This window comes from Atractosteus spatula, chromosome 1, assembly GCF_055471065.1.
Source record: "Atractosteus spatula isolate fAtrSpa1 chromosome 1, fAtrSpa1.hap1, whole genome shotgun sequence".
Lineage (NCBI taxonomy): Eukaryota > Metazoa > Chordata > Actinopteri > Semionotiformes > Lepisosteidae > Atractosteus > Atractosteus spatula.
Window position 1 is genome coordinate 18,348,239 of NC_142706.1, and position 19,570 is coordinate 18,367,808.

The 19,570-nt window shown below is 34.6% G+C and overlaps 1 protein-coding gene across 2 annotated transcripts in view; it reads left to right on the forward strand.

Moving 5' to 3' along the window:
• The window catches only part of LOC148840699 (leucine-rich repeat and immunoglobulin-like domain-containing nogo receptor-interacting protein 2), a 318,418-nt gene that overhangs the window by 86,713 nt on the left and 212,135 nt on the right, over positions 1–19,570 (forward strand). For both annotated transcript variants that reach the window (XM_088933170.1, XM_088933258.1), the window contains exon 2: positions 14,888–14,961. The gene's annotated coding sequence lies outside the window, so the exon portion shown is untranslated. The remainder of the gene's footprint in view (positions 1–14,887; positions 14,962–19,570) is intronic.

Consider the following 19,570-nt stretch of genomic DNA (forward strand, 5'->3'; position numbering starts at 1 on the left):
TTTGTAATTATGTATTTATCTTGTTCCAAGTGGAAAATGTATGAATATACGATTAATACCTTCTGCTAAATCCAAGTACATATTCTAACTATTTTATGTTTTGCACGTACTTTTAACACTTTTTAAACCAGATCTGGCTTTCAATGGCTGAAGGCAGTCAGAAAAATCAACCAATAATCAATTTAATAGCCAAGGTGGAAGAATAGCAGTCCAAGCTAAAAAGATTATTTCAATGACTCAGAGTAGGACATCTATTCTCCAATTACTATACAGGTCCACACTACCCTATTTAGTGTCTATTTAGTGATCACCACATGGAGTACTACTGTCATTTGCATTACTGCAAATGACAGCCCACAAGCTTCCAATGATGAAGCCACATCTGTGAAGCCACAAACAGTTTTTAGGGAAATTCACTGATTTTCTGCCTATTTTTATATAGATTTTTCAACATAGTGTTTCTGTTAAATTATTAAACCAATACTGCAACTTCACAGGAGCAAAAAGACTAGGGCAGCATTAATTTGCACATTTGTAATGACTTAAATTTCTGGGGGCTTATAAAATAATGATCAAAGTAAAATCAATACAAACTGATAAAGGTGTGCAATGGTGAAATTTAAAACTTTGTTATAGGCAAAATTCCATTATGAGGGTTTTTACATTGCATAAAATATCCAATTAATATCGGAGCAGTCTGAGGCATCAATTGATTCATACACATGAGGCCTTTTGTTGATCTGTGAGGCTGACTTTGATCTTGTCAGTCTTGGATACTGTGTGATGGTTAATTAGCAATACAAGAACAGAATGCATCAATAAGAAAAAGAACAAGAAATCACCAGTGAAGTCTACAGGTTTTCCTATTATATTGTTTTACAATATGCCTTACTCCAGGGACTCCTGAACTGTGGGCTCTGATGCATAAGTAGCCTATGACATATTCCCTTGTGTGTCACAATCACAACTGAATTCATAGTAATAGTACAGTGAGGTACATCTTGAACATTTAACTTGCATGATCAAACTAAAAGCTTATTTTGAGGTGTATATTATAAAACAAAACAAGGTTACAGTATGTTGTGTCATGTTGAATTATCATCAGAATATGAAAATTGTTCTGTAATCTAGTAAATGTCATATAGTCCACTCTTTATTACATTACAAATAGTCAAGCAAACCTAGTCTACTAGTGATATTTCTAGTTCTTTGTTTGGAAACAAGAGAGTCGAACTGGTAGAGATAATCATCTAGATCTCCGGAGACTCCAATAACAAAACATGAGAAAGTGATCAGAGATCATAATAACTTTAAGTTCAGATTCACATGAACTGGATGGAACATCTGCTTAGTGTGCGACATACTACAAAACATTAGTGAATGAGTGCTTGAAGTCAAAACTGTAACATTACTTACAACGAAACTCATCTTAGTGCAAAATAAATCTGTACAGTATATACAGTATATTTAGAAATGCATATTAAATTAAACTAAAAAACAGAAGTCTGTACTGGAGAGAAATACACAAATACAAAGGGCTTAAAATGTACTTTGTTGCTTAGTTGAGAATTGCTAAATGCAAAAAAAACCTCAAACTTTTGGAGATAATTTAATTTTGGCTTACAGTATGTGCAGGATATGTGTCAAGAGGTCCTGAAGAAGCTGTAAATTAAATGGGAAGCATACAGTACCTCTATCATATAACAGCATTAGCCAGTGCATCAGTAACATGAGCATTAAAGTGAATGAACAATTTACTGAAATGATTTGCAAAGCTGGCTGTTTTGTGCTGCAGCTTGAAAATAAACCACCTACAAACCAAATTTAGCACAGCTCATGATTTATGTGCAGTTCATATTCCAATACAAAGTAATAGAAGAGCTTTTAATCTGCAAACAGTTACTGACCAAGACAACAAGTGCTCAGATTTTTTGGTTAGTGACTGATTTCATTACCGTACACTCTCCTCCCTGAACTGTGTCCGCTTTTAAACTGGAGCAACAGGTATGATGCACAATCACAGAGGACTGAAGACTGCCACCCACTGTATACTGATTGACAGCGACTGGTACTGAAATCAAAAACATTTGAGGTTATGAAGCCAGTTAAAAAAATTCTCAATTTAATAGGCAAATCCTCCAAAGGAATTACGAATATGTTATAATTCTTCGTATGAGATTAACATGCAGAAGTTACATAGTTATATTGTCACAGTCAGGTGCCTCAGCCAGTTATGTTAAGGATGTGGAAAATGCAAAAGGAGAAACGGGGGTCATCCATTCATTTGTTTTGCTTCATTCAAAAAGTAAAATGGATATCAAAAGGAAAAATGCAAGTGCAAACTAAAAAAAATCCACAAGCAGTGGCTCCCCGCTGGCAGAACACATGATTAATTTTTTTCCCATCTGGATTACCTATGGCTGAAGTTTTTTTGTGAAATAAATGTGCTAGATTCTTCACTTCCGGAACAAAACAGACACATGCTTGCACAACAAGATAAAAGCCAAGACTTTTAAAGAAAAATATAACAAAAGCTGGTGTTACCCTGATGATTCCTTTTGTCACAATAGTTTTGAAGATTTATGCATATACTATATAAAGACAATCATAATCACATGCTGAAGAGCTGTTAGCACAGATTTTTGGCATGAATTGTGGATGCATTTGGATGACTAATGAAATATTTCTTGATCTTTCACTGCCTTATACCTTAATTAAGAAAATCATCCTAGGATGAAACTAAGATGATTTCTCAGTGCCTTTAAGACTTGACTTTCCTTATTCCTTATGAAACATGGCTACTTTAAACCCTAAGCAGAAAATGATCGATAATCAATCCCAAGATTTTAATACTTTGAAAAGGTTGTTTACAGATTATTTTACTACAATGCAAAAATGTGTTCTGCTTTCCCTGGCTGGAAATGTACTGCAAAAGTTTTTTAAAAAGTAACTAACATTTCTATTTTTGCTTTTCAAGTTTCTTGTGATTTTTCATTAAATCACATTTTCCCCCAACTTTTTTTCCTATTCACAAATATGAGGGGACATACTGTACAGTAAGCCCCTGTGTCCCACTACAACAACATAAAATGTATTACAGTACATTACTTCATACAGTACATGTTACCACTATACTGCTGGAAATAAAAAGTTTGCTTTATTTTTTAAATGTAAAATATAATAAATATAGAAATATCTAGCAATTTTGTCTCAAAGAAAAGCTATAAGATTGAAACCACTTTTTTAAAAATTGCTGAACACAAGAAAATGATTATGTAAAATTCATACTAAACATTGTGATATCATTACATATATCATTATTTAATTGAATATGCTGTGTATGTAAAAATCATCAAGCTTTTCTTTCAAAAATATTGAAAATATGAAAAAAACCTAGAGATCAGAAGTTGTCTTATGAATTTGCTTCTTCTACCACACTTTGTCCAGCTGGGGATGTCAGTGAGACTCATATTTCATTTTCAGGGTAGCTTTTTTTAATAGCTGGTAGTGCTGACAACTCAGACTTGCAATGATATGTACAATAGTTGCAAAAAAGCAAGAAGTCCTTTCACTGATTCATCATAACATTCTGGGTTTTAGGTTTGGACACTTTCTGAACATTCTGTCAAGTGAATGGATCTGAAATGGAGCTGCAGGGATTTGTCACAGGAAAGGTCAGCTATTTCTCTCTGTTACTGTACACTTGAGGTGTAGCTTTGTGTGGCTCGTGGAACAGCAAAATGACTCGTATCCATTCATGTTCAGAATGGAATTTAGTCTGGAGGCTTGAAAATCAGGGAATGAGCTTTTCTTGTAATTTATAAACAGGACTTTGCTCTATTGACTTTAATATATTCAAGACAGACTATCTCACAAAAACATTTCATTTTGAAAATAATAATCCTGGTAACTACCTGTATGTAGTATATAGTATAGGATATAGGATATAGGATATAGGATATAAGATAAAGAAAATACAACATACTATAAGTTTACTAAAATATAGCCAAGATTAAATGTTGTTTAGCTGCTGGGTACTATTTTGTGTGTATATTAAACTACATACAGTATACAGTATTTTCCGTTTGTACCAAGGGAACGTGTTTGACACAGAAAACAGAATATTTTTTCCAAGGATTGTGTACTCAAGGGGACAAATACTTTGGTTTCAGTCTTCCTCAATTCATCACCCCCTCAATTTCCTATCAGCCTGAAGTCTGCTATCTGGGTAGCCACAGCAGTTTAAAATGTGTTAAGACATGCTTGTGTCATTGACACAATGGCCAGGGAAAATGCCAGAGCACATTTTATACTGTACATAGTAATAATTGTGATGCATTTAACTTTGTATGAAGTGAAACTTCCCAATAGAAACTAATTATGTATTATTAATTAAAAAGCTGGTTTTTCAGGAGAAGTACACAGAAATACATACATAAAAGAAGAAAAATCAATGCATGGTGATTTCCAATACTTCATTGCTAAGGAAAATCAATTTTAAGTTATTAGAAAAGTTTAGTAGTGATTTAAATGTAAAATGAGGAATAAAATGACAGCTTTTGAATGTGTACTGAATTTTCTTTGGAGACTTAAAAAGTACAAAAAATACAGTAGTAACTGCTAAGATATACAGTATGGGTTTGTTTTCTGTTTGAAAAAAAATGACATTTTTAATCTAACTGCCACTAGCTCAGTGTCCTATATACTGTACAGTACATTGCTTTGTTGGTGTGAAAAATTGTATAGAAAGCCTTCAGCCATATATTTCATACACACCTAAAATGACTTCAGAAATATGTTATCAAGGACAAATGTATTGTACATATAATTCCATGTTACTGACTATACCTGTCAAGGGTCTCCACTAGTTGACAACAGTTTGCTGCATGTGAAGGACATCCAGCTTAAGAAAATAAAAGACTGAAGAAGATTAAAGACCTTTAGAGCAGGCTTTCCTGAGGGGCATAATTTCTTAAAGAGAGAAAATGAGAGCATTGCACACAGATAAGGAGTGGTTTGATTTTGTAGCTCTGATGATTATGCAAAGCCTTTTTTTCCTGTAGAGAAAAGTAGTCTTGCCCCTGCACAAGGAACAGAATATTAATATCCAAACACCAGACTTTTAATAAAGTCCTCATCAAGAAGAAACCTTTGCAGCTGCTGATTCTGTTAAAAATGAAATCCCCATGTAGTAAAATAGCAAAAGAAAACTGATTTGCAAGACATAAACCAGCTTGAGCAGTATACAGTATGCACCTGTAGAAGAACAATAGCAGCAGATTGCTGTGATGTTTTATCTATGAAATCATACAGAATTACTTTTAAAATGTGAATTTCTGGCAGCGTACTGATGGATATTTAGTTTAAACGGATAAATTAAATTGATTTAAACAATCTCTCACACAGACTGCTTTCTTAATGTACTGTAAGCGATTTAAATTCAAAATCCCATCACAAGCAATTCTTCAAATGCCTTGTACTGTCTTGCATTATTCTTGTGTTTTAAAGTGTGATCTTGAAGAAACAATAGTCTTGATCCCTAACAAAATAAGATGAACAATATGGATATTTGAAATTAGCACAATAAACATAACTGGAAGAAAAATTAGGATTGCTTAGGATTACTACTGTACTTTTATCAATGTTGTAATACATTGATATATGGTTTGGAGTGTATGATTGACAAAAACATTGTTATTATATAATATATTAGATTTTTTTAAATATGCCTCTATTTCCCTAAATATACCGTAATAAGCAACTGTGACTTTGAGGTATTTACATTGTGATTACTTAATTTGCATAGTTACTGTATATACAGTATGCGTTTGAAAATGTCATCCTATCCTGCATGCATTTGTACATTTCTGATAGAAGTACAGTAGCTTGTAATTAACAATCTTACCACTACAAGTGGACAGTGGAGACATTAAGTGATTTAAAAACAGCCACAAAAGAGCAAAGAATATAAGGGCTGTTGACAGCACTTTTAATTTCGGCATTATAACTACAGGGTGTGTTGAGTGCGATTAAAGACAACAATCTTCCTTGGCCGAATGTGTAAAATTCACAAGCCTGCCTGTGATTCTGTCCTCTTGTGAGAATGTTATCTCCTCGAGCACTGAATGGGTCCTGCAGTCATCCCTTAAAGAACCTTAGTTGTTTGCGTTTGACTGAACACCTGTATCTCTTGACACCAGCTGCTCAACTAAAATTACACCCACCATCTCGTTTGAAAAATTCTGCACAGTCCCACACGCCATAACATTTGACAGAAATATGAAACAAAACAAAAAATCGATAGTGAGTCTTTACTTCTTGGCATTAATTTACAATTATAATTAATATGCAATTTAAAGATGATATTTGTTATTCAAAATAAAATACCCTCTAATCACAAAGCCCCCTGCAACCAGAAACTATCATTGTTTTGCTCCTTTCAGTATAATCATTATAATTATTTATGGGTAAAACAAACATTTTATTTTGTGAGCTTAATCTTTAGAGAAGGCGAAATTTGTTTGAAACTAATTCCAGTAGATATTTTGTTCCTGTGAGAGTATGTGTCTGCGAGTGCAGATTATTCAGTTCCATCAGATTACATGTTTATGTTTAAATTTGAATTTAGAGTACCCAGAAAACTGAAAGAATGAACATCAAAAGAAATATCGCTCAATTTGCACATACATGTTTTTCTTAAATAATATGTATTGATATGGATTATTGATATTGATGTTCTTTGGCATTCTTTTTATTAATTGATACTGTGATACAGTTGTGTGTCCTTGACTGTTGTACACTATAAGAATTCCTTTAGAGAGTTGATTTGACATACTGTAGGTGATGAGGTTATTTATCTAGTTGACTGTCAGGTGTAATGGAAATCAGGGAAACAACAGAGAAAGGAACCAACATGCCTCACTTTTCAAGAAAAAAAAAACTACTTCATTTCATTGGTGAGTTGGAGGCTGGATTAAATCAGAATGATTTGCTGTCTGGAGAGTTAACAGCCAACAGTCTCCAAGATAACAAGACATTACAGCCAAACACAGACCATAAGTAACAGGCAACTTGACTGTGCAGAGCTCCTTTGATCAAATCCTGGAACCACAATTGCTAATCTCCTTGTGGGTTCATCTAGTTGTAATAGCATTGCAGCTCAACTTTTTTTTGCTGTTCATATACTGAACAGCATTGAATTTCACTTAATTGTGTGGAATGAATAGGACAATGTGAGGCATCTAGACCTCACATACTGTACCTGTGAAAGTGAATGCTTGTCCAGGCTCTACAAGAGAAATGTAATAGAATCAAAGCAAAAGAAGCGCAGCTTGTATTGATTCCAAGCAAGGCCACAGATACAGGTAATTCTCAATTTATGTGGCGGATAAATTCCTGAAAACTGCTGCGTCAATCAAAAACATTCTACATAAAAACTAGTTCCCCATAAGAATACATGTACTGTACTGTAGATGAATGGGATCTGTTCCAGGTCCACTCACAACTGGAGCCTTGACTTTCTTAATAAAAAAACAACTACATACATTTCTTCATGTAATGTGTTTGTACTGTATAGCTGTAACAAAAGTCATTTTTAAACTAAATGTTTGTTTGTGTGGGTTTGTGGAAGACAGCTGGACCGCACAACTATGATATCTTCAGTTTTACTCTTACTGAGCCTTTTGAATGGCATGTACTGTATTTTCAGGTGGGTAGCTGCGTCAGCATGCGTAGGCTGCAAAGGAACAAGTAATAGGTTTATTCCATGCTGAAAAAAAGGAGAAAGAGAACACAACGTTTCGGCCGTGGAGCCTTCTTCAGGTGTGAGAGAGACAGGGCAGTAGGCAGAGGTAAAGTAGCGGGAGAACAAAGGTTGGGAGGAGGAGGAGTGAGAGGCGGGAGCAGGGGACAGAAAGAGAGGCCAATCAAGAGGTGTGAAGTCAGAATGGGTGCAGAGAGGTGTGAAATAAAACTTCCAATGAATGGAGAAAATTTAAAAGAACAGTAGTCTGTCGTGAAGGGAAGGGAGAAGGTGTGATCCTAGCTGCAGAATAATTTTAGTTTCGGTGGTCTTTCTGATGTATGAGTTCGGAAAACCGTCTTTGAGAACACAGACGGAGAGATTAGAGTGGTCGTGGCCGTCAGAGGTGAAATGAGAAACAATGGGCTTGGAGAGATCTTTAATCTTTACAGCCCTGACATGTTCTCTGAAACGGTCTTCCTGTTTCTCCGATGTAGATGGCTGGGCATTTACTGCAAGAGATACAGTAAATAAGGTTGCTGGAGGTACAAGATGCTGTCTGGGTGATCCGGAATTGTCCTGAGGGGCCTTGAATGAGTGTGGTGGTGGCTGTGTATTTGCAGGTGATACAGCGAGCTCTGTTGCTCTGTTGTACTGTATTTTGTCTAGGTACCGTAAATGACAAAATTTATATTTTGTGTGTCTAGTCACAAATATTTTTCCTAGTTTAGTGTTTCAGCTTATTATTACAGATGCAGCCATTCAAAATGAGCAAGGTACGCTGTGGTACAACAAGGTGGACATGTCACATCATAATGCGTCATATCACGTCATACCGCATTATACCACATGCAAATTAGATTATGGTAGTAGTATCCGGAATCACCTTGTAAAACCGCCAGGTGGAGCTAATAAAGCTTAACCTCTCATGTACAGCATTTGAGCTGTCACTAGAGAACACCTCTCTAATTTTGAATCCCGATCACTGCTGAGGGACAATCTTTATTCAATTAAGAATTTAAGTTGTATACTCTTTAGACTTTTAATTTTAAACTGTGTATTAGAGCATGTTAATCATTAAACATTAAAAAGTTGGTATATTTTATAAAAGCAAGATTGCTCAGTTGGACAAAAGTACACAACCTACCACCTTTATCATAAATATTTTAATTTAATGAATCAAAGTCATAAGTCAAAGTAGATATTACTAATAGTATTAATAATGAATGACCTTGGACAAGCTGTAAGCTCAAAGTATTACCCTGGTCCACTTTCTTTGAAAAACGAAAATCCGATCAAGATTTGGTGATCCGATCGCGTATTCGTTTCCAATCATACAAAGTAAGTTTTGAGAATCTCTGATTCACCATGCCTTTCACATGCTCATAAACGATATTAATTTAGGATCATAAACATATTATGTGAACTTTATATGGCTGGTATTGATATTTTAAAGATAAAATACACACCAGTATTCCACTTTCTCCCTAAACATTTTAAGCATCATGTCTTCCATGTGATTAGTTTGGAAACGTTTTTATGTGCTCCTTCTGACCATTTTAAGTTTATATACTTTGTGAAAAGTGATAATGTTTTAACGTTTTCTGTGAATTCACTCGTTATCGGCGTAAACAAAAGCATACTTTTAGGTTTTTATTAAAAGGAAATATAATATGGAATTGCGTATCTAAAGAAATTTACAACAATATAATTATATGCATGCACTGTTTGGCGGAATAAACTGAAGAGTTAGTTAATGCAACACTGAAGATTAATAAGAATTAATAATGTAGTGCTTTCGGGCTAACGCTCTACTAGCTGGGGAATTGAAACCAGGCCTCCAGCGTCACTCAACAGGGAAGCAGCCAGTTAAGCTACAGCGAGATCTGTGAGATTGTAGACTGTCTTAATTACTCATCTCATATATTGAATATTCAAATTGACAAACTTTTCAAAGACAAAAGTGCTTTGCATTGCATTTTGTTTTTCAGATTTTTTCTCAAGCGGTATCCTACTTTGTTTTAGGGTTTTATTGATTCGATTTTTTGCTGATTTTATGCAGTACATCATAAAACTTGACTATGACAATAAAGGTATTTTATAGATTTAAATCAGGAAACATGAAAGCATTGGAGATGAACGATGACTGGAAGAGCACTGAGACAGAGATCTGCCTGTGTATCACCAAGGGATTTTATTCATCCAGGTGTGCAACCAAGTACAAATAGTGTATTGTCTCCTCAGCAGGTTTCCTGTTGCTGACCATACCAATACATGTTAAATTGAGTCATAATCTGTAATAAACTAAGGAGTAGTGTTCAGTATACTACTATGGTGCATTTTACTGAAAACATGCAAATTAGTATAGAGTTTAAGAGTGTGTAAATTGAGTTGACTGGTAGGAAAAGCCCTGGATCAACCCCGATGATGACAAATGGAAACCATCATAATGAATTTATCTTCTGTACGTCACATCTTCAAATAAGAAATTTGTGGATTTATTACATTTATAAATAATGTTTCTTTGGACACACAGGAAAAGTATTGCCACTGTAATTTAAATACTCTAGATTACCAAAACGATGGGTGTTGTCCTCACTGTACATTTAATAAGATTGACCTATTCTTGGCGTTAATGACTGCTGCAAACCAAGGAAAGATATATTATCACAACATACTGTAGATGGCATTAGGAGCTCTGCACCATTCCTCATGTACAGTATTTTTTAACTAGTACAGTGAAAGAAGTACAGTAACTGCTGAACCACAATTTCATTTTTCAGGCATCTTTCAAAATTCTGTGAATGTGTATTTGTTATTTTGCAGTATGTTTATGATGGGTTTGTGAGTGCATAGGGTACTGTAAATGTTGCTGTGAGCATTTCATAACATACATCACTGTGCTTTCAGCTTTCTGTGATCCACATAGATAAAAAAAATCAATAACTCAGAAAATAGTTATTACAGGTGCTCTGGCTGATTGCATCATCATCTATAATGATAGATGAAAGGCACTTTTTTAAACAACACAAAGTTTGAAATGATAGTTTGTGCTGCAAATCATATGTAAAGACAAAGAAAATATTGTAAGATTTCTAGTGCTTATTGTAAGAAAAAGGTGGTGTTGCTTTTTTCTATTTGGCTGTTTCTGAAAGTGTTACACTTTACACTCAAAGGGAACACTGTACATCTGATATTAATTCTGAGGTCATTTTATTTTGAGTTTTTTAGTTTACATAAAAACTCTTGTCAAAGTTTAAACTTTATATTTGTTTTCAAGCAGTTGTACTTTAGGTTTTACATTCCTTTAGGATGTCTGATCTGATTACTCTTTTCCATCTGATTCATTTCTCACACAAATGTAGAGCGAGGATTAGGACCAAGCTCCCAATTAGGATACAGTGAAATGTACTGCTTTCAGTTGTTCTCTAGTTCTGCAACTTACAGGTAAACCTTGCTATTACATGTTTGAAAGGTTTAATAAGCAATGCAGGTCTTTATCAACATTTTGATCCTTAAAAAACAACATCTGTGTTTAGTGCAGTTGTAAATGACTAGGCGATGTAGCCAAGTTTCTGATCAACAGCAGTTCTCCATCTGTCACCTACATTATAGTAGTCATAGCAGCAGGTGTCAGACTAGATTTACAAGGCTTTGTTTCTTTTAATTCCACCACTTTAACTAACCTCAAGTTTCAGTCTCATTTCAGGCACACTTTTCACATCAGGTTCTCTTTTTATTCTTTCATCTGGTGAGCTGAGATTTGTTCATTAAAATCATTGTTTTTGGATGGTGGTGCTATTCAATATAGGAAGTGGGCAGGGAGAATGAAAGCTTCATTTGAAGTTTATACTGTAATTGTGAAATTAATCAAAACGTTAATCAACAAGAATGATTTACATTTGCAGAGACTTTCTCCCATTTTGGCCCTAGTCACAAAAAAAGACAACAAGTGAGAAGAATTTATTTTGCAATTCTACATTTTTTTATTTATAAATTCTTGTTTCAAGAAGAGCACTTTATTACCTAAGAAAACCGATGTTTAGAGATTTAGAAATTCATAGAATTTCTGCCTGTGATTATTCCTCTTATTTTCAAATTCTGCTAAATAGCTGCAAGCCATCCACAAATGTATTATAAACCTTATTTGCAGTATTTGACTTCCAGTGGTGATATCAAATATAATTGTACAACTTCAGTGAAAGTGAAATCAAAACCTAACATTAAAATGAGATTTATAATTACAAACAGAAGACTCCAATTGCATAGTAAACTCAATAATTCTAGTTATTTTATGGAAAGTTTTATTATTTCATTCTACCTCTAAACCCATAGCATTCATGCTATAGCTATGCATGCACACATGTGCCTTTTGATGGACTAGTCTTTAGTCCAGGGTGTAATCCTTCCTTGCACCCTGTGCTTCTGGGATGTGATTTGGATTGCCATAATCCTTATCAGAAATAAGCTGCTTATATATAAGCTTATAATATATAACTTACAAGGAACTCCTTTCAGGTTGATGGTGTGTTTTAAGAGCATGCAGTTGCTATGAATTGTAGGACTGAAGAATAGTTAGCTATTTCTGTTTCACAACACATTTATGTAGTAAACTATTTAGTACACTGATATTCATTCTTGGTGGCTGTTTCACAAAGCAGGTTTAAACTGCTTCGGTTTATTTTTTTACAAATTAGCCAGATATACTGTAATTAACCAGATTGCAGACTTGCTCTGGTTTCAAAACAGCACACTCTGGTTTCAATTGTCTTGTTAAATTCAGGAATAACCCATCTTGCTAACCTAGCATGCATGCCACACATCAGAAGTGATGTGATGAAGTGATGAGCATCGAATCTTTCATCCACACCAGCAAAACCATGGCCCACAAAATGTGTCGGATTTCAGCAACTACTGTATAAATTAGAGCTCATGGAAAACAATAGGTGACAAAATATGTTATAATGGTGAATATACTGCAGCTGCTAAAAAAGCCAAAGAATTAAGTTAATTATGTAATGCTATGACACATCTTGAGATTTTACAAAACTATTGAAATTGGATGAACACACATGAGCTGTATTGTTGTAACTTAAATTACATTATTATCGCATTGAAGTGAAGCTCCTATTTAATCCCTTGTGTAGTTGTGCAACACAATGAAAAGACCTGGTAGTAGGTCAAGACAAAATAAAATAATTGTATTCATCATAGTATGTGGTTCTTCAATACAACTACTGGACAATACATAGTGTAGTGCAACACCCATTGCAAGTCCAGATAACACCCATTGTAGGCTCACACATTTTAAGACTTCTTTTGAAGCAAGTGATCGTTTGATTCTGTGGGGGCTTTAATGGAGGGGTCTGAGCAGTCCAGAGCACATACTGTACTATTTTGGGAAATGCTGCAATAAAGTGTGGAGTTCATGATGCTTAGATGCAGGGAGCAGAAGCCACATGTGAATAGAATTATATACAGTGTAATAATATTATCTGTTATTTCAAAAAAACTCTGTTTCATTGTATTCTATGTATGCCTGAGAAAGAGTTGTGAAATATTATGAATGCATGTTTAAAGTGCTTTAGTGTAAGCATCACTTTCCTTATAGGACGAGCAACTTACCCTTAACTGTCGTAATTCGATTCACCAACGCAATAACAACAAACTGCACAATTCATCAATACAGTAATAACAAACTGTAACAGTAACAAGAAATTTCGATACAATGTACAGAGTTTTTGAGTTTCTGTTAATGCTGAACCAAGACGAGTTGTATTAACAATGTATGGGGTAAGAGACAATGGATCTAAATTATTCCCTGTCTGCTGAAACTGTATCTTTCCAATAAAAAATTATCAGACAACTGTAAAGAGCTTTTGTGATCTCTGAACTTTCTTTCTCTCCAGAAAGCTCTAATGTCAACTGGACCCCTTAAGAAAGATAATGTTCTTTATTGAAAGACACTGATAAGAGACAAGCTCTTAACCAAATATTCAGGCTAATATTGAACTAACCTGCATGGTGCAGGGTTAGGAATAGTCGATGTATAGTATCTATAGTTACATTAGCTATAGTTACTTAACCTGATACAATCTTGCTTTGTGAAATGGAAAAGCAAACCTTTCATGAAGATATATTTTAATGTTTGTGGCACAGTGGCACAGAGATTAATATTGCTACTAATATTGCTGGGGTCCTGCATCTATCTGTATGGAGTTTATATATCTTCCCTGTTTTTGCTGGGTGCTAATGTTCCCTCCCACAGTTCAAAGACTTATTGGTAGGTTCATTGGCTTCAAGAAAAAATGGCCCTGGTTTGAGTGTGTGAATGTCTGTGTGTGCCCTTTGGTAGACTGGCATCCTGTCCAGGTTGTATCCTGCCTTGCGACTATTGCTTGCCAGGATGAACTCCCCCTTGACCGCCTATTGGATAGAGTAGTTAGAAAATGCATGGATGGATTTACTAAAGTTATCTGGCTGACTGAGAATTCTTTTTTTGTGAAAAATCCACCTGGTCTTGGTGGGCTACAGTGTCTTCTTAATTCTTAATTCTTCATGACCACTGGTTCCAGATTTTTACCCTTTGAAAATTATGTTATCTATAAAACCTGATTGATTGTGTGCCCTTTGTATAGTCACCTCTAAACCTCATGTAGATAAATCCTTCAGTCTTGTGAACTTGCAAAAACAAATTAGTATTAATTCCTATAACATACAGTATGTACTGTACATACTGTATATATACTGCATACAGTACATGTACCGGTTTTCAAACATTAGGACCAAATAAAGAAATATACATTATCCAGCATATATGAAATATACTGTATGTGCTTAACGTTTGTGATACTGTATGTGTGTATGAGTGGTGATGTGTTAGTGTTTTCAGAGAATTTTGTGGTATTGAAAAAATAATTGTTCACACCTGCTGTCTTAGATTAATTCACTCATTAGAAATCTTAGCTAAAGTACCATTTTGTCTATCATTATATTTAAAAGGGAAATAATAAAAGTAACAAAGAATTCAAATACTTTTTCTGTAATAAATATTGTTCATTAAGAGGAAATAATAGTTGATTTTTGTTATTTCTCCCAGGGTGCAGAAAAGGCATTCTAATGCTTTCTCTATCTTTCCTCAACCAGGCTTAAGATGATTCTTGGAATGCACTGACTGGAAACATCAACCATGAGTGAAAAGAAGATTGCATTTCAAAGTGGTATGTAATGTAAGCTTTCTTAATCCTGTCATACAATAGGCACTGTATTGGATGGTCTCAATATGAGGCATGATTTATTGCAATAATTTCAGTGTTACTAGTTTCTTAATCTTTTTTAGTCTTGGAATTTTTTCTTTTAGAAGAGGCTCTTTGACCCTTCTCTCCAGAAGAGTAAAAATGCACATTAATGGGCAACTTTTTTTTTCTCTTTAAAATGTTGAGGGATCTTGCACTGCAGTACTCTTTAAAATCAATCAGGAAAAGGGTTAATTAAATATTAATAACTTGGTTGCCAGTGAAGATGTAAATCAAGTTAACCAATGAAACTATACACACACACACAGACAGTTTACTATTTTGAAGTAGCCTTTGGGAAATGATCTACAAAACAGTTGGCAACCATTTATTGGTACTGCTTTATAGACTATATGCTGTACTGTGGCTGTGTTGCTTAACAAGATCCTGTTGAATGATTTTTTTTTCCTGCATCTGAGTCAGTGTAATACAGAAGTGCTCTTGACATAAAGTAATTTGCTTTTTTGTCCTTTATAATGTACTGGATTTAAAGCACCAACAATTTATTTTACCTGACAGTACGTCATAGTGTGATTGTTTTCCTGCCTGGACCAAGCATATCAACTAGCAATGTTCCTACAGTATGTGTTTCTGCTGTAAGATGCCCACAGTGCCATGAATGTCATAATGTTTGGAGGGAAAAATAAATATTCATTAAATAAATCTTAAGATGAATCTACATGTGCTCATGCAGCATTTTTATGCAGGTGGAAATCTATACTAGTTTAGTGTCAAAAGGATATCTTGTTCCTTTGCCTAATGTGCCATAACATAAGCTCTTCAATATCTTTGTCATTATTTTGTTTGTTGTTAACACTATAGTGCATGCACAGAAACTGTACAATGAAAAACATTCAATGCATAACAGATTATTTTGCTTGTTTGGTCTAATTCTAATACTGACATTACAAGTTGACAAATATAAAGGGACAGCATGCTTAATCCTTTGGCTTCAATTCGCCAGGTGGAGGAAATGACCGTGTTAGTCTGAGACCAGAAATAAGCCAAGGAGCTTAATGCTACATTGGTAATGTTGGGTTGGAGGGAAAGGTACTAGAAAATGCACAAAGCATATTCTGTTCAGTCAGGGAGCTTTTATGAGTAGGGAAATGGAAGTATTCGAGTAGAATTTGACCTCCATCTGTTCTGCTGTTCAATAACACTATATTGTACAGTACCTTTTAATGAAGAAAAAATATTTTCAATTCAATTATTTTACTGTCTTGTATTTAATTCGACACAATACTTGGTGAAATTGTATTTTCAACCATATCTCATTTTGTGATGTCTTTATAAAAGGACTGCTGGTGTCACAGAGCTCTTTGTACTTCTACACCTTAACAACATATTTTACGTTGGCCATCATTAAAATGGTTCTTGAACTTCCAATACTTATTCTGTAAAAAAAAGATTGTTCAATAAAAGGAAAAATTCATTTTTTATTGTTATTTCTCCCAGGGTGCAGAAAAGACATTCTAATGGAATAATTCTAATGAAATCAAAGAGATGTGGTTTGACACTTAATTATTTTACTTGGCATATGACCTCATCAACCTTAGTCACATAGTCAACCTTAGGATTTCAAATAGTGAAACTTGTGGCATTTGATCAACAGCACACGTACAAGAATTTTATTTTAGCCTTCTGGGGGTAGTGATCTTTTAGGACATAATATTGGAACAGTGCAGTGAAAAAGTTGAAATATCTACAGTATATTGCATTATATATAGTTAATTTATGAGTTTTTATGCTCCAGTTACTGTACATGCTACAGGACTGTAGAAAATATGCAGAAAATAGACTTGGAAGCATAAAAAAGCAGGACAGGATGGAGAACCTCATGCTTTACTGCTCTGCTGATGTGTTTCTTACACTGCCATTATAGATTGCAGTGCTGACTACAATGGGTTTGTAACAGAACCAACAGTTGGATGTCAGATGATATAAATGACAAAGACAAGCTACCTGGTATGCCCATTTACACAGTCTGTGAAGTCACTGTATGCACATTACACAGTTTCTAACAGTGAAGAGAGATTGGAGTGGAGAGATTTTCCTGTTCAGAAATGCCTCTATTTCTATCCAGAAAACTATACATTCAGTCAGTGACTTTTGTCAGATGAGGATCCAAGACCTGTGAAAGTGATTATATTTTTTGTGATGTTGAACCACGTCTGACAGAGTACTCAAATGATTTTCACTATTTACATAATATTTATTTGTCCGTGTTTCATGAATGATCCATGGATTCCTTTGGGCATGAAGCAATTTCAGTAGTCTACACTCTAAGTTGTTATTTGTTGTTTCCATAGTGAAAACCAAGTCATGAAACAATCTACATGAAAAACATTAAGAAGTGTTTGAAATATCTGAGCAAAAATAACTAGGTGATCAATTTCACTAGGTGAAATTTTAGTTCTGCATTATTTTTGCACAACGTTTTATAGCAGCTCCTCATAGTCATTTTCCCAAAGTGCAATATTTTGTGTTCCTTTCGAGCAATGAGGGATCAATCTGGAATGTGCAAGATCTGTTTGTTTCTGGGGACATGAGAAAAGAACAGTACTTTCAATAACATGAAAAGCATTTAGCATTTTCCAAATCCAATTATCCATCCATTTTCAGTAACAGCTTTATCCTCAGAGGGTCACAGTGATTTGAAGTCTAACTCTACAAGTGCAGGGAGCAAGTCTACAATCTAGATGGCACACTAGTCCATCATAGGACACTCTCACATATTCACTCATACAGTATAATGGCAATTTTGAGATGTACTGTAAGTTAACTTGTCTGTGGGGTGTGGGGAAAAAAGCAACAACACTAAAGCTACCCCAGTTCAAAATCAAGCCCAGACTCTTGACTTCCTGCGGCTGTAAGAAAGCAGTGTTGACCGTCACACCACTCTGCCACCTCAAATTCAAACATTAGTTATTAAAATATCAGGCCCAAGAAAACAGTTTATCCCTAATATATCTTCTAATTCAAAATATTTGGTAACATCTCTTTGAAGCTACAGTACTTGAAATCATGCAAAAACATTTTTTTCCTTTCTTTTCCGCAAAGACATCCCACACACAGCACCAACTAATCCTTCTTTCTGTCAGCCTTTCACATTCCACTAGAGGGGTGCATTACAGTGCTTTTATTTGCTGTCCTACAGAGAATATCCAGTACGCACTGTTCAATACCCAGATTCTGTGCATTCTATCATTTTTAAGTTATCAATAATCACCCTTACCTTTATTAAACTCCAGCACTAGCCTTTCAAGGGCATGCACTGGGTTATTTTTTAGATTTTTAATCCCTTTATGTTACTTAAGTTTTTGTTTCATACTGTGTGCCATACATTTCCGAAGCTCAGCATTGTGCTCTTCACTTTGATTTTATCACAAATAGATACAGCTTTGCATTTTGATTCCCTGCACAGTTATGATAAAGCATGTATACAAAGGGCATGAGACAATACTAGGACAAGTGAAGGAAATTAATCAGTTTCATGTTTATAGTCTTCCCACATTTAAGTAAGCACCTACAAAAAAAATACAATTCTTCCAGTTTTCCAAAGCATTTCTTCCCCATGTAGTTAATATCAGCGGCACACATGGATGTCTGCTTCTGGCTTCACAGGATTCATTAAGTTGACCTTCTATTAAACAAACATGCTCATTTATGCTCAACGTGGTACTAACCAATTTGTCAAGCTTTTACTATAGTGGAGCTACTATATGTACATACAGTATAACAGCATATAAGGCCAACACTGGTTTTGTCAATATTCTAATTACTTCTCTCCTTACCAAAATGAAAATGCAAAAAGAGGTGACACATACTGTACACATCCAAGTCCAATTGAGAAGAAATATTTAGATATATATCTATAGATATATATTTATAGCAATTTTGTTATATTTTTAAAATTCAAAATATCTTTATTTAAGTGTAAACATATCTTACCTTTAGGGTATGTGGATAAATTTTAATATACTTGTTTCTAAAAGGATTTCTTCATGAATCTGTTTGAGTTTGCATTCACCTTCAGATACAAAGTTGTCTGACTGGAATATTCATGTTGTAGCATATGAATATAGCAAACTATATAGTAATTGAATAATAACATTTAGTAAGAAAATGGTTTATTTTAGTCATGCTCTGCTGGATTAGTCTCATAGCGCACATGATTTCCTTGCTGGTAGATGAGTCAGAAAGGCCAACACTTAAGTGCATGGGATTCTCACAGGGAAAAAAAGGAGTTTGCTGTAACATTAGAGCTATTAGTGCAAAGTTCATATCTGCAGTTTTTATTTCACTGTTGCCTTTCCACAAAGAACAAGTGAGGAAAGTGAAAAAAGGCATTCTTAATTAGTACAAAGAGGCGCTTTTAATATAGAAACAAATATGTTAATTTGTGTTCATAAGGGCTTTAAAAGGTAGAATTGATTAAATGAAAAATTAAGCAGGTGAATACTGGTGAATGAGATACAGAATTCTCAAAAAGGCAATTTGTTCAGTGTTGTCTGTTGGTTTTAATAATGTC